Source organism: Budorcas taxicolor, chromosome 15 (genome assembly GCF_023091745.1).
Source record: "Budorcas taxicolor isolate Tak-1 chromosome 15, Takin1.1, whole genome shotgun sequence".
In the NCBI taxonomy this organism is placed as follows: Eukaryota; Metazoa; Chordata; class Mammalia; order Artiodactyla; family Bovidae; genus Budorcas; species Budorcas taxicolor.
In genome coordinates, this window is record NC_068924.1 from 79,779,978 (window position 1) to 79,793,489 (window position 13,512).

At 47.8% G+C, this 13,512-nt stretch overlaps 1 pseudogene; it reads right to left on the minus strand.

Moving 5' to 3' along the window:
- Positions 1–2,689: 2,689 nt before the first annotated feature.
- LOC128060008 (olfactory receptor 5B21-like) lies at positions 2,690–12,125 on the minus strand (annotated as a pseudogene).
- Between the last annotated feature and the right edge of the window lie 1,387 nt (positions 12,126–13,512).

Here is a 13,512-nt window from a genome sequence, read left to right on the forward strand (position 1 = left end):
AAGCTCTTGCCCAGGCTGAGGATGAAAAGAGGTTGAAAGAAAAAGGGAAACGAAACAGGAAGAGGAGAAGGGAAAAGAGGAAGTAGGAAAAGAGGAGCGGGAAGAAGAGGAGAGGGGCTTCCCTTGTGGTCCAGGGGGTAAGACTCTGCCCCCAGCGCAGGGGGCCCAGGTCCGACCCCTGGCTGGGGAACTAGGGCCCACCTGCCTGCTCCAACCATGAGTCCACGGGCTGCAACTGAGACCCAGCACAGCCAAAATAAGTAAATATTTTTTTTAAGGGTAAGAAGAGGAAAAATGTAATGATATCTATCGAGGTAGGAAAAGAAACTGAGCTATGAGTGGAACACACTCAATACTCGCTTAGCTGCTTCCAGCACTCTCCTCCAAATCAGGCACCGTGAGCCCTGTAACTCCTATGAGATGCTGAGAAGGACCCCTTGGTGAAGTGGCTCCTGGCCATTAAAGCCTGTTCTCCGGTGTGTGTGGCTGAAAAGTCCTCACTGCTCAGGCAGGCGGGCGGGAGGGTCCCGGCTGTCGAGGCTTTGCATCCACAAGAAGCTCCCAGTGCATTCAGCTGATGGTGACCAGGTGCTAGAGAAGGTCTCTCCTCCAGGTTGGACTCGTGTCCTTTTCTGCTTCTCTCTCCACAAGACCCATGCTCAACCCTCCTCAGACCGAGGCTGCCCTGTGCATGGTAGAGTTTGATCATCTCAAAATCAACTTGACCTTCTAAGCTCCCTGATTTAGCCCACCGAGATTTCTGGCTTTGGACTTCCCTGGTGGTCCAGGGGCTAGGAACTCCCCTGCCAATGCAGAGGACACGGGTTTGATCCCTGGCCCGGGAAGATTCCACATTTGGTGGTGCAACGAAGCCCACGCATCGCAGTTCCTGAGCCCCTGTGCCAAAGCTACTGAAGCTTGTGGGCCCTAGAGAGTGTGCTCCCAAACGAGAGGGCCACTGCAAGGAGAAGCCTGCAGACCACAGAGAGAGGAGACCCCGCTCAGCGCAGCTGGTGAAAAGCCTGGGCATGCCCACAAAGGGCCACCAGAGCCAAGAGGAAACAAATTAATACAACCTTTTTTAAACAGATTTCTGGTTTTCACATTTAAGGTTAAAAAAATTTTTTCTGAGCTCTTGAAAACACGAAGTATGTGACAACTTAGACTCCTCGTAACTATAAACATCAAACAGTTGATGAGAAGTGAGACTGATCACCACTCCCCTCCCACCCACTCACACCCGTTCACACCGCCTAGCCCACGAAAGCAGACGAGAAGCTGGACTTTGGCTGTGAGCCATGTCATTCCAGTCTTAAGAAGTACATTTCCGCAGGCTTTTTAACTTTTGCTCATCTAATTACAAAGCATCTGAAGGGAACAGGATTTTCGGAGGTGAACTGAATTATTGAAAAAGCAGAAGCGATGAGGGCACCAAAAACTATCATGTGTATTCATGAGATTCGCCAAACTTGACGGTGAGAGACACGAGCGCTTCATTCAGACAAACGTCCTTTCTCATGGCCCTTGGGCAAACTTTTTTTTTTTAAACCTTCTGCAACCTTTGGCAGTTATGTTAGATTGGGGCCAAAAGCATAGAACAGAGTGCAGGCACTCGAAAAAGAGATATAGTTATGCAAGTTAAATTTTAAACAAGTTATCAACTGAAGCAAGGTGGCTCATTGTTTCCTGCCAAGGTTGTGCTAGCACTTTAGCGGGAAGGACTTCCCCGGTCGCCCAGTAGTTATGACTCAGAGTTTCCAGTGCAGAGTGTCAGTCCTTGTGTGGACCTAAGATCCCACAGGCTGCATGCTGCAGTCAATAAATAAATAAAATGTGGGGGACATGTTAGCTGAAGGAGATGGAGAATGCAAAGGTGTACAACCTGTGAGTGAGGTTGGGAATGCGCGCAGGCAAGAAGGGTGGTGGGGGGAAGGACTTAATACTTGGACCAGCGCCCTATCCTTTCAACTACAACCTTCTGAGACGCTATTAAACATACTGAAACCTCCTTTGTCAGCATTAGAAACTTTTAACTTTCAAATCCGTGGATCAAAGAAATGAAAAGCATTATTCCATGATAAATATTATTCAACGAAGATGTAGTCCTTCTACCCAATTTTAGTAACAAATGCAAATTTCCTCCAATTAACATAAGGAGAGGGAAACTCAGTGCATTCGGTCTATGCTTTGATCTTCTGCTTTAAAGCATGTCAGGAAATGAATGCAAGAAGGATTTAAACATCCCAAGGTGTTGTTCACTAAACATAAGGCTATTTCTTCTGAGTGAGACATTTAAAAGGGTTGCTTTTTACCACTTCACCTAAGCACAGAAGTAAGCACTGTTCTTGGAGAAGAAAGAACTGAAATCTGCCAAACCTCAAAAGATGAGATGGCGTCTAAATCCGAGGGAAATTTTATCCATTATTACCTGCCTACTTCCTTGTTGTTGCTGGTTTTCACTTGCTCAGTCGTGTCCAACTCTTTGTGACCCCATGAATCACAGCACGCCAGGCCTCCCTGTCCATCACCAACTCCCAGAGTTTGCTCAAACTCATGTCCTTTGACTCAGTGATGCCATCCAGCCATCTCATCCTCTGTCGTCCCCTTCTCCTCCTGCCTTCAATCTTTTCCAGCATCAGGGTCTTTTCTGATGAGTCAGCTCTTCGCATCAGGTGGCCTATGTATTGGCCTACCTCCTACCACTGAAAGACTGGGGATTAGGTTTGTTGAGTATTTTCCAGAGAGCACTTTTCACTTCTTTGTTCCTGAACCTGTAGATCAAGGGGTTCAGCATGGGAATCACCCACCCAGTAAAACACAGATGCTGCCTTGTCCGTGTCCGCCAACGGGTGGAGCTGGGCTGTAAGTACATGACGATGACTGTCCCGGAGAAGATGGACATGGCGGGGAGGTGGAATGCACAGGAGGAGATGGCCTTCTTCCTTCCTTCTGCAGAACGTGTCCGTGCCACGGCAGCACATGTGAAGAGGGAGGAGATGAGGATGACTGGGAGGGTGAAAGGCCACTGACGCTCACGAGGAAGAAGACCAGCTGGCTGACGGCGTGCGGCGGAGCACCAGAGAGCCAGGGGTGGAGGCGTGTCGCAGAAAAAGCGACTGATCTCATTTGAATCACAAGGAGAGTCTGAAGGTGTCTGCGTAACAGCCCACTGTCAGGAGGGGACACTCGCCTGCAGTCACGGTGTTGGTGTAGTGAAGGGGCCTACACGTGGCGGTCATAGGCCATGGAGGCCAGAAGGAAGCCCTCAACGGTGGCAAAGCCCCCGAAGAAGGAGGCCTGAGCAGCACACCCTTTAAGAGATGACTTTGTTCCCTGAGGGCAGTGCCGCCACCATCTTAGGAGCTGATCAGTAGCCCAGATCTGCAAAGGAGAGGCTGCTAAGGAAGAAATGCATGGAGTGTAGAGGTGGGGGTCGGAGTAGACGACCACCATAATCCCCCCATCCCCAGCCAAAGCGATGAGGTACATGGACAGAAATGCCAGAAAGAGGGGAACCTGGAGGTTGGGGTCCTCTTTAATCCCGAGAGGATGGACTCTGTTGCTTCTGTGCTGTTCTCCATTGAGGTTTACTTCAACTCAGCCTAAGAAAGGAGCCGTAAACTCAGATGAAAGTATAGAGGAGTGATATAAAAATAGGAAACGAACATATGTCTAGAAAGGTCTATGTGTGAGGCACACGCTAGACCCTTCTGTTACATTACAACAGTTAATCCTGTAAGGCAGGTGCTACAGGGCATGAGATGGCTGGATGGCATCACCGACTCAATGGACACGACTTTGAGTAAACTCTGGGAGTTGGCGATAGACAGGGAGGCTTGGCGTGCTGCAGTCCATAGTGTCGCAGTGAGTCAGACACAACTGAGACACTGAACTGAACTGAACTGAACTGATTATGCCCACTTTACAGATGAGGAAGTTAAGGCCTGGGCACTTAAGAGTGACCAAAACAACCTAATTAGTAGAGGTCAGAACTAAATTCCCATCTTTATACTTCTGAACCCAAAGTCTGTACACTTAAAATTTGAGTTATTACCTGTTTACATCCTTGGGAAAACCACGATATGTCTGGTAGACTAGTTTTTGAGATTTTATTTATTCAGTTTTAAGATGTGGAGGAAGGAGAGAAAGGGAGAAAGAAGGAATTCAAGGGAGAAAACGCTTCAGCTCTTTGTGACTTCGGTTTATCTGAAACTGCAGCAATCAGACTGATAAGGAGCCTTTCTTATTCCATGAAAGGAGACAGTCCAGCCTCTTGAGTTCAGATGATAATTGCACAGACGAGTGTGGCAGCTGCCATCAGAAGATGGGCTCAGCTAGCCTGAGAAATGCTGTCACTCAGGGACCATGGCAATACTCCAGTCCTAGCCTCCACTTTTCACCATCGTAAACAGTGCTCCAAGGAATACCCTCGTAGGTGTTTCTCACACCTCTTTCTTTCCCCTAAGATAAATTCCTAGAATTTTCTATTTTTATCTTTCCCTTGCTTATTAACAGATTTCCATTCAGTAATGTACCAGTTAACTTCCCAACCTGCACCACTTTCTATCGCGTTTCAGTTCAGGTCAGTTCAGTCACTCAGTCGTGTCCGACTCTTTGTGACCCTGTGAACCGCAGCACACCAGGCCTCCCTGTCCATCACCAGCTCCCAGAGTTTACCCAAACTCATGTCCATTGAGTCGGTGATGCCATCCAACCATCTCATCCTCTGTCATCCCCTTCTCCTCCCACCCTCAATCTTTCCCAGCATCAGGGTCTTTTCCAATGAGTCAGGTCTTCGCATCAGGTGGCCAAAGAATTGGAGTTTCAGCTTTAGCATCAGTCCTTCCAATGAATATTCAGGACTGATTTCATTTAGGATGGACTGGTTGGATCTCCTTGCAGTCCAAGGGACTCTCAAGAGTCTTCTCCAACACCACAGTTCAAAACCATCAATTCTTCAGCACTCAGCTTTCTTCACAGTCCAACTCTCACATCCATACGTGACCACTGGAAAAACCATAGCCTTGACTAGACGGACCTTTGTTGGCAAAGTAATGTCTCTGCTTTTGAATATGCTGTCTAGGTTGGTCATAACTTTCCTTCCAAGGAGCAAGCGTCTTTTAATCTCATGGCTGCAGTCACTGGCCACAGGACCATTACGTTTAGCCAGTCCTTTTTATTTTCTTTTTTCCCTTTTGATACTTGGCGTGTGTGTGCTCTCTAAGGGAGCAGACACAATACCCTACCATCTGCAGGAGGCAGCCCCTGACAGCTCACAGGAGGACACTGGGGCCTCTTAATCGCAGTATCTGTACAAAGGCCCAGAGCAGGATTCATCAGCCGCGGCGCCGTGAACATTGTGAGCTGAACAGTCGTTTGGTTGTAGGTGGCAGTGGCGGGGGAAAGGCTGTCCTGTGCTTCGCAGGAGGTTTACAGTTTCCTTGGCCTCTGCCCACTAGACGCCAGGAGCACACCCCCTTCCTTAGTTGCGACAACCAGCTGTGTCTCCAGATCCTGTGAGAAGTCCCAAAGGTCCATGGCGTCATCCCCGGTCGAGAACCGCTGTTCAAGAGATGATAAAACGCTACTTGTGTTCACAGTTCACGTAACCACGATGTCATGAGTTATGTGTGTTACATATTTCACAGCACACATATACATTATAGACCACAGTCCGGTGTATGTGGTGTGTGTGCTCAGTCACCAAGTTGCGTCTGACTCTTCGCAACCCCATGGACTGTGGCTCGCCAGGCTCCTCTGTCCGTGGGGTCCTCCATGTTCACGTATAGAGGCTCTGTATGCAGAAACTGAGACTCGGTGAGGCCAGCGGACTAATGTCAGATCTAGAGCTCCAGCCAGACATCGCTGCTCGTTGGTGAGGCGGCCCCAGAAGCGAAGACTGCATGCCGGGCACCCTGGTCCCGCAACTAAAGAGATATCCGCACTCCTATTTCATAAACCCAACATCTTCCTCAACAAGAGGTACGACAAACAAGACGGAAAAGCCCCAAGAATGAGAGGCAGCTGACTTAGCGTGGTCTCTGAATTCTATTCCAAAACATCTTCTCAAATGCTTAGTCTATTTTCTTGGTTAATGCTGACCACCCAATTATTCGTACCTAACCTGTAGGTCAGGAGAAGGCAATGGCACCGCACTCCAGGACTCTTGCCTGGAATATCCCATGGATGGGGGAGCCTGATAGGCTGCAGTCCATGGGGTCGCAAAGAGTCGGATATGACTGAGCGACTTCAGTTTCACTTTTCGCTTTCATGCATTGGAGAAGGAAATGGCAACCCACTCCAGTGTTCTTGCCTGGAGAATCCCAGGGACGGGGGAGCCTGGTGGGCTGCCATCTATGGGGTCGCACAGAGTCGGACACGACTGAAGTGACAGCAACTTAGCAGCAACCTGTAGGTCTGATCTCTAACCTTTATTACCCACTCCCCATATTGAATTGCTCCAGAATGGCATCTTGGTACATTATTAGCCCTCAAAGTGTTTCTGTTCTCCTGATGGACAATCCTTTCCATTATGCACTGCCATCACTGTTCATAAATGTGTCCGGACCCAGAGCAGCAGAGAGAATCCAGATTCAGGGTGGAGACAGGAAGGGCCTACTTGTCCCCAGCACCCTCTCTCACAGTCTGAATCCACACCCCATTGCTGAGTGCTGTGCCCTTCCCACCAAAGCCCTCCAGAGGACAAGCTTTTCTGCATAGCCCTGAAATAAAAGCCAGAAGGAGCCTTGAAAAAGCAAAGACATTTTAACAAATAGTAAAGATATTGCTTTATTTAATAAGTAACAAATAAGAGGGAATTCTCTGGTGGTCCAATGGTTAAGAGGCTGCACTTTCACTGCCAAGGGCCCAGGTTCAATCACCGGTCAGGGAACTAAGATCCTACAAGCAGTATGGTGTGGCCAAATAAATAAAAAAACAAATAAGAAAGTGTGCTGAAAAATGAAAAACATTAAAACTTTAAGGATGAAGGGATTATAAAGTCGAAATCAGCAAGACAGACAATCTTCAAATAAAAGTGTTATCAAAATTGCTTCTTAAGGGGTTTAAAGAATCGCCCTCAGCCATCACATTCCATGGGGGAATCTTCCAAAGAAGACTCTCAGTGGAAAACTGTTAGGCTAAATTCCATGAAACAGAGATAAAGCGTGTACCCGTTCTGTGCCTCAATCTCCACTGCCCGGGCCAGTGCCAGGAGCAGAGCAGATTCTTAAATATTTGTTAAATGAACGGATGGACTAGAAACTCAACAGCTGAGTGAGAATCATAGCTTTAATGCTTACGAGCGTGGGACTGTAGGCAAGCCAACTTCCTCTGCTGCTGCTGCTGCTGCTGCGTCGCTTCAGTCGTGTCCGACTCTGTGCGACCCCATAGACGACAGCCCACCAGGCTCCCCCGTCCCTGGGATTCTCCAGGCAAGAACACTGGAGTGGGTTGCCATTTCCTTCTCCAATGCATGAAAGTGAAAAGTGAAAGTCAAGTCACTCAGTCGTGTCCGACTCTTAGCGACCCCATGGACTGTAGCCCACCAGGCTCCTCCATCCATGGGATTTTCCAGGCAAGAGTACTGGAGTGGGGTGCCATCGCCTTCTCCACCAATTTCCTCTAATAACATAGAATTAAGTAAGATAAAATATGAGAAAATCTAGCCACTGTGTGATCTATGGTGGGTCCTCAATACAACTGAATTTATCTTTTTATTAAACTGTTGGTCAATCAAGAGAAAGCAAACTTATGGTTACCAAATGGGGAAGGAGGTTGGGGAGGGATACATTAGGAGTCTGGGATTAACAGATACACACTACTGTATATAAAGTGGATAAACAAGGTCCTACCGTTCAGCACAGGGAGCTGTGCTCAACCTCCTGTAATAAACCATAATGAAGAAGAATACACGTGTGTATATGAAAGAACGCATATGTGCATACACGTGCCCGTAACTGGGTCGCTTTGCTGTATACCAGAATCTAGCACAACACTAAATCAACTACACTTCAATTAAAAAAATAAAAAATTTTAAAACCAACTGGTCAATCATATAACGTCGGTTCCTGGATTTTATTAACACCAGCTGGTAGCAGCGTTCTACATAGAAATGACTGTGTCATTTTCTGTTTAAGAAAAGGTGACCAAAAAATTGCCTAGGTGATTTCGTCTCATCTCAGGTTTTCACACAGCAGGGAAAAGTGGGGAAAATGGAATTGAGTCTTTTATTATACCTTCTTCTGAGCCCCTTTCTCTTAGACAAACCCATTATTTTTATCAACAGTATGAAGAATGCTGGGGGAAGGAAAGTCAAGCAAATCAAATCCAGTTCCTTGGGAATTTTGAGGTCTTAATTCAGAGCTGCCTTCAACTACAGGGCTTTTGAAGCCTGCAAAAGAAAAGAGGGACTGTTCAGTCTCTGAAGGCCTCAGATTTCAAAAAGTAAAAGATTTCCTGAGGCTATGGAGTGAGCGTAAAGGCAGTTCAGCCACCGTTACAGTTTGTTTCAGAGCTTAAGTGAGTGGTACCAAACTACAGGAGAGGCTTGGAACCAGCCATCTGTGTAGATGTGGAATCCTCTGGGAGGATGTTCCCTAAGTTCTCAACCCCAACCCAGGGCTCAGTACCGCGCAAACAAGGAATCAAAGCACCACTGTCCCGAGGAAATGAGACATCACTGTGATATGAAAGAGGCAGAGAGGCCCGGGGGAGGGCCAGGCCTTCAAGCAAAGGCTAAAATGATTGATGACCAAGTTCCGTCAAAATGCCTTCAAAGGAACTGCTGGGTCCAACCATCCCCACTCTGCCCATGGAAGCCTTCCTGTGAGTATCAGGACTTGGCTCTGTAACTTAGAGGTAGTGTGGTTTAGTGGTGTAAGGCCCTGGATTCAGGCTCCAGTCGTTTGGATGGTGTGGCTTCGAATCCCGCTGCTGCCACACCTTGCGGGTTTCATTTCTGGGAATTCCCTGGTGGTCCAGTGGCTAAGACTCCATGCTGCAAAGGCGGGGGGATGGGTTCGATTCCTGGTCAGGGAACTAGATCCCACATGCCACAACTAAGAATTTGCATCCCACAACTAAGACTCAGCACAACCTAATGAATAAATATTTTTGGTCTTCCCTGGTGGCTCAGACGGTAAAGAGGCTGCCTGGAGTGCTGGAGACCCAGGTTCGATCCCTGGGTCAGGAAGATTGCTTGGAGAAGGAAATGGCAACTCACTCCAGTATGCTTGCCTGGAAAACTCCATGGATAGAGGAGTCTGGCGGGCTACAGTCCATGGGGGTCACAAAAAGTCGGACACAACTGAGTGACTTCACTTCCTTCTAAGACTGCTGCTGCTGCTAAGTCACTTCAGTCATGTCCAACTCTGTGAGACCCCATAGACAGCAGCCTATGAGGCTCCCCCATCCCTGGGATTCTCCAGGCAAGAACACTGGAGTGGGTTGCCATTTCCTTCTCCAATGCATGAAAGTGAAAAGTGAAAGGGAAGTCACTCAGTCGTGTACGACTCTTCGCGACCCCATGGACTGCAGCCTATCAGGCTCCTCTGTCCATGGGATTTTCCAGGCAAGAGTGCTGGAGTGGGGGTACCATTGCCTTCTCTGCCTTCTAAGACTAAATGGGGAGAAATTTTAATTGTTATTTCACTTAATGTTCACCCAACTCTATAAGAACTCTATTATGTCTCCAGTCTTACAGTTGTAAACATTCCAGTTTATACCTAGCACCCCAATCTTTGTAATAATAATCTCTAATAAAAGGAACCAGGGCTCCTTGGAGAGATGATTGCTTCCAAGATTAGAGCAAGGACTACACCAGTCAAGCCTGGGGCATCTCGTCACTCCAGCAGGAGATGCTCGAGCCTGGCTTGCTCAGTCTACACTTGAGGGCTGTGCTCTACTCCTCCTTTCGGGGGTCCACGCCCAAGAGCAGGGATGTTCTCAGAATCTAGAGCAGCGTCCTCTTTTCCACAGGGACTCACAGACGCATTCTCCGATGGAGCCAGCTAAAAAAGGGAACCTTATTAACCCATTTCTTATATGAAAATATTTTTCTTGACAAAAAAATTTGTGTTAGAATAAATTTAAACTTTTATTAAAAAAAAAAAAAAGTGGCCAAAGTAAGTGGCAAGCTAGGTGCTAAAAGGGCAAGGATGTTTTTGCACCAGTCTTAGAGTTTTGTGGACCTCATCTTCTGACCGGCACATCCTACTCTAAGATTAGACCTTCCTCATTGCTCTTTTATTTGATCACTACGACAATCAAGGGGGGAATGGAGAGAGGAAGAGGGAGAGAGATTTAAAAAGAGAGACAGAGAAGGGATAAGAATGGGAGGAAGGAGAAGAAGGAGGAGGGGGGAAGGAGGTGAGAGAAGGGGAAGGGAGGGATGAGGGGGAGGGGAGGAGGATAGAGGAGGAAGAGGGGAGGAGGGGGAGGGGAGGAGCAGGGAGGGGGGAGTGGAGGAAGAACAAGAAGGAAAAGGGAAGAGAAAAGGCAAAGGAGTGGAAAGAAGGGAAAGAGAAAAGTCACCTGGTGCGTCTTACACCCTGAGACAATCTAGTCAGGACGTCTGTTTCCATAAAATCATTTAGTTCTCCCCTTTATCCGTGTTTAATAATATAGACCAAATTAAACAGCTTGAAATGGAGACTGCTAGCGAGGTAAAACGGAATAGTCTTGGGTGCTGGTGGCAGAGAACCCGCTGCTCATCAGCTCCTTGTGGCCCTGAATTCACCTCCCTCCTTTTCTCTCCCAAGGGCTCTGAGTTCCCAGCGGGGACGCTGCGGCTTGGACTCCTGTGCCTCCTTCACTGTTGGGAACCTCAGAAGATCAAGCCCAGACTTCACCATCAAACAGGTGTACTCTGGGGTTTTAGAAAAGTGAAGGAGAAGCAAGGGGCCAATCCTGAGTTTTCAGTTAGCGCAAGGCCACATATCTTTGATTGAATGCTGCCACCTCGCGGCCACTGCAAGGCTTTCCTGCGATGAGCTCACTGGGGCGCCGGCTGGGGGACCAGAGCCTACGTTCCCGGCACCCTGACCAGTGGGTTCGCTGAGGAAAGACGCTTTGGACTTACAAAGAGTGAAGAAGATACCAGTCTTCTTAAAATGCTAATTTTGTGGACTTATGGATGTCAGTGCCTTTTAAGACTCAAGAGATCATGAGGGTTTAAGGTACCCAAGACAGCAGTGGCCAGTGGAGACAAGGACCCTCCCTACAGCCAGATGTACAGGTTCAAACCCTAGCTCTCCCCGTCCCCAAGCCCCCTGTGCCTGGAAGTCTCGGCCAAGTCACTTAGCCTCTCCATACCTCTCTTTCTCATTATGGGGTTGTCGTAAGAATCAAGTTAACAGACATAAAGTACCTAGAATATTGAACACTATAAATATGTGTTATTTTGTAAATATCTAATTTGATTGAGGATTAAACAGATTTATAGAGAATAAGTGATCCACCCAAAGCCACAAAACTGATTAGCAACATATTTGAAACTCAATGAACATGGTTGAGTTTAGGAGATAGTGAAGGACAGGGAAGCCTGGCACGCTGCAGTTCACGGGGTCGCAAAGAATTGGACGCAGCTGAGCGACTGAAAAACAAAAGGCTCTAAGACCGCTGACTCATTTCCATCCACCAGTTTACCCAGAATCTCCCAAGCTTCTCGCGAGTCCTCAGCCCCACTGAGGTCTCTGCCCTTTCTACGGTGACACCATATGCTTTACCAAGATTGGGGCCACCTGATTTTATGTCACTTCAGTTGCCCCATCTAATTTCACACTGCCCCCTTCTGCCTTCCTAGCTCAGACCTTGCCGTGCCCTCTTCCTTCTCCTCCTCCTCGAAGTATGCTGTTGATTCAGTCTTTGCTTACTCCTGTGAGAGCGTTACTGTAGCTACTGGTCCAGGCTTCATGCCTTCTCTCACTTGCTCTTACCCTGTGTGGCCTCAAGCATGCTTAAGTTACCCATCCTTTCCCCAAAACTCTCAGAAGGCTTTCTCCCACCCTAACAGACCCTCGTACTCCACCAGTATCCCTCCTTCTACCATTAAGATCGTCATCTACGTCGTCTCCCGCCATACCCTCAATCCACTGCACCACAGCCTCCACTGTTGCCACGTCCATTCTACCGAAATGGTGTTCTGAAAGGCCACTCCAGAGCCTGCCTCACAGACATGCAGGCATTGTCATCATACAGGGACCCATGCTTAGGAGGGCTCCATCCTTGGGGTTTAATGCTCTGCAGTTGCTATTTTCAAGTTATTAGTAATTTTATCTTCAAATGTGTGTTTTGCAGGTAAAATCTCCGAGCACGCACAGGAGGCTTGGGACCTCAGCTCATACCTCCCTCTGCTTCCCCTTCTCACTTCTATCCACCGTGTTCCGAACTGCAATGACTTGCTTGTTGCCTACAGGATAACATGCAACTTCTCCAGCCTGGCAGTCAAACCCAACTAGCCCAACACGCCTTTCTTGCTGTCTCTCTCTCTCTTTTTAATTTTACTTTCTATTTTATGTCGGGGCACAGCTGGTTTGCAATGTTGTGTTAGTTTCAGGCCTACTGCAGAGTGATTCGGTTATGCACACGCACACACACGCATTCTCTTTCAGATTTTTCCCATGTAGGTGATTACAGAATATTGAGTTCCCTGTGCTACACAGTAGGTCCTTGTTGATTATCTGTTTTCTATACACTCAATGTGTGCTATGTGCTAAACTGTTTCAGTTGTGTCTGACTCTTTGCAACCCTTGGACCATAGCCCATCAAGCTCCTCTGTCCATGGGATTCTCCAGGCAAGAACACTGGAGTGGGTTCCTATGCCTTCCTCCAGGGGGTCTTCCGAGCACAGGGATCAAGCCCACATTTCTTATGTCTCCTGAATTGACAAGTGGGTTCTTTACCACCCATATGGTAGTAAGTACATGCTAATTCTCTTTTATTACTACCAAGTACCCTACTTCATCCTACATACCCGAAAAGGCACAGTGGATCCTCGGTAAAGGAGCTCTTCTCTCCACCTACACACCAAGCACTTTTGCTCTTTGCCTTTCTTCTTGCCTTTCCCTGGGGTTGGAATGCCCCAGTTTTCCTTTCTCATTTTCACTTGAAGATTCAAATTAAAGCCATCTCCACCATGAAGCTTTTTGCTGAGATTATGAAAAACACATGTGTGTCCTTCTATTTGTAGCACTCTTCCAAATTGCCTTGTGATATTTTGTTGTTGTTGTTCAGACGCTAAGTTGCGTCTGATTCTTCGCAACCCCACGGACTGTAGCACTCCAGGCTCCTCTATCCTCCACCATCTCCCAGAGTTTGTCCAAATTCACGCCCACTGAGTCAGGGATGTTACCCAACCATCTGTTTAGCTCTGGGCATCGTCTGCCTCCTCTCGTTTCCTTCCTAGTGCCTCTGTCTCTCCCTGCCCTCACCTCTGCTGCCAGGCAAGAAGTCCTTCTGTACAGACAAGCTCATATTAGGCCTGGATATGTGACTTTCCTAGGCTGTAAGCTC